We start from the raw sequence: 3162 nt of genomic DNA, 5'->3' as shown, positions 1-3162 counted from the left end.
TACCTCATGTTGGCCAAGTATGCCCAACTCTACCACCTCCTGAGCCCAGGACCATTGCCAAGAGACACGCCCTGACACTCTTTACCTCTCAAATCCACCAAATAAGAAGAGTAGATTGTTTAGGGAACCCCCAGTGCAAGCCCCAATTCCCCCATGAGACACTGAGCCCAAGTGGTGCAAATTCTAAAGGTACCTACGCTGCCTAATTGTTAGCCATGAGATCACAGAGAGCAAGAGCTAGTAGGCAAAGCTCATTTGCCAGTGGTATTACAGGTTCATGAAGGAGATAGTGTACACCTTGCCTATGTCTGGCAGGATAACAATCCATTGCTACATGCTGGAAGAGGCTGAGAGTAATTAGAGCTTCATGAAAAAACTGCCCTACATGTGTTTCTAGGCAGAATCTAGGGTTACTTTGCTCCCTGAAAGAAAGGCTTACTGGTTGTGCTAGCCTTCAGATGCAAAGTTTCCTATATGATACAAGGGCTTTTGCTCTAACATCACTTCTGGATGATGTATGGAGGTAAGAAAGATTAAGCATTAGTTAGAACTTCATGCTGGCAAAGCGGAAAAAGAAAGAGTCATAGCATGGTAAGTAGGAATGCAGGCAGGTTCAGCATCTTTTAAAAGGGGAAAAATTCTTGTCAGGGAAGAAAGCTCCATACAGCATGCACAAGCAAGATGTGCGTCTCACAAGATTTGACATCCACTTAGAATCCCTGCTGTCTCCTCAATTCACAGGTTCTCTTACCTGACTTGCAAAAAGGAGAGAGAGAGAGAGAGAGAGAGTGTACCTTCGCAGACCTTACACCACAGAGGAAAAAACAATGCAAGCAGGTAACATCAAAACTCCCATGGACTGCAAATGATCACATAATCAAAGCCTGAATTTATATTTTAGTACTGTACTTACTCTGGCTGGCCCCGGTTTAAACAGAGTAATGGGCAGCAATGGTGTATAGCCCAGGATGATAGGGCTTCTCTGCAGGACCTGACTAGCACCTTAAATGTCAATGCTGGAAGGTAACATGCAGTTTGAAATTTAGAGAGCAACATTATGTTGCTAAAATAGTCTGGGGGAATTTAGCATGAATCAAATACACAATCTAGGCCGAGCAGACCTTGCTCAGTCCATGCAGTTAGCAGTGAACAGCCAGTGGTAAGATTATAGTTTGCTCTCCTTCTTCTTTTGAAGTTAATTAAAAATATTTACTTCCAACCACAGCAACATGATTCCTCCTCAGCCTGACTCTCACAGCCTCCATGCAAAGTCCAAGATTGGCCTTAGCATGAAACTGAATTTTGCCTTAGCTTGAAGCTGAAATCTACCTCTGTGATAACAACCTAACTAGATACATCTACTGGAATCAGTTCCCTTTTGGTGGTTTTTAATTCACATATCTCAACTTGTATGTCATCCCATTCAGTAGCAGGCAAGCAGGTGGTCAGTGACCAGAAATTTATGGAGTATGGTGATAGAAAGCCATCATGTAACTGCTACTCCAAGATGGTCAGGTAAGGTCTCAAGTTTCAGAACACCACTGATAAAGTGGGCTGTTTGCTTCCCTTTGTCCTCCTCATCCCAGCTAAGCCCACCCTACCAAACCCCATCACTTCCAAGAACAGGAACACTCCTGATCTTTGGTTAAGTCCTCAAATTTGACTTCTGACCCTCCACTCTCCCTGCTCATTGATAAATGGCCCCAGAGGATGTCTTTGTGCACCTTCATAAGGTCCTAACCCAGACAGAGTAGGTTGGTGCATGAAGAAATCAGGGGTTTTGCAGCAGTTACCAGACAGCATAAGGGATAGCAGCAAGAGAGGAAAGGACCCATTGCTTAAAGCAGTAACAGAAAAAAGGAAATGATTTGTAAGCAGTCTGCTGGGAGAGGAAACAGCTGCTCCTCCAGTGCATGCAATACCAACTCTCTCCCAGCCTGTGTCAGCAACACAACCACAGCCCTGATTACTATGAAAAAGTAACATAGTTTCATGGGAGTTCATTGTTAACCAAATACAGGTGACATCATGATGACTGCTCCTGTAACTGTTCCCTCAAAACATGTTTGTCCATTTTCACCTTCCAAATGGTCTAGCCCCACACCTGGATCATAAGCATCTACCTTCTAATTCAATTATTTTCAGGGACAAAGAAGTGGCTCTTGAGGTGTCCAAGGATGTGATGCCTGCCCTACCTTTGTCTACCCAGCAGCACTGCCCCCAGAGCATGTCTAGTGAGGGGCATTTCCAGCAGCAGAAGCCGAGGACTGGAAATCACAGTTTATTTCCTATACAGAGTTAGCCTCGTTCAGATGCTAGCTAATGTTGCATTTGATATCATGAAGTAGGAAAATTATCTGAAGTGAGATGAATTCTTTAGAATGTAACTGTAAATCAACACATTTCCTCCACACGTACATAAAAAGCATTTACAAAATATATATATTTTCACCTATCAAAAATATTAATGTATAATCTGCTCCACCCTTTACACATTGCCCTTTTGGGGACCTGAGCATTTTTGGGCATTAAAAAGAAACAGGTGCCTAGATTTAGGCTCAGACATCCATGTTTAAGTACATCTATGGCCACAGGGTAAAGACAACCTGCTTACATTTAAGTGTTGCGCTCCTGAAGTCATGTGCCATTGAGGCAATACATCATGATCACTTCCTGTTGTGAAAACTTCCTGACAAATACAGGCTTTGCCTCTAGCTTTTTTTCGACTCATTTATATACAAGCTCCTTCTCCTTCAAGTCATGGAGGGAGATGCGGTCCTGATCAGCTCCTTTCCCCTTCTCATACATTAGCTGCCCCCTTTCAGAGTACAAAGGAGCACCCTGCACTGGACGTGTCCCTTCAGCAGACTCCAAGCCAAGTTAGTGGAGCAAGTTCCTTGAGGTTATCATTGCCCAACAAGTGACTGGCCTCCCCCTTCCTTGCTCCTCATGCACTTGGTGGCACACACCCTGCGGGATCATGCACTGATTATCTGAAGGAAGGGAGAGAATAGGCAACATCTCAGCACATTTCTTCACACACATATCCAGCTGAAGAGGATAAGGAAGTGGCAATACAAGTTGTTTCCCTATAGCAGGGGGCATTCCTACCTTACAGGTATAGAAACTGAGGCACAGAAAGGTTAAGTAGCTTACCCAGTC

This window comes from Alligator sinensis, unplaced genomic scaffold, assembly GCF_000455745.1.
Source record: "Alligator sinensis unplaced genomic scaffold, ASM45574v1 scaffold187_1, whole genome shotgun sequence".
NCBI classification, from domain to species: Eukaryota; Metazoa; Chordata; order Crocodylia; family Alligatoridae; genus Alligator; species Alligator sinensis.
The sequence above is the reverse complement of the archived record's forward strand: the minus strand, read 5'-3'. Positions refer to the sequence as shown.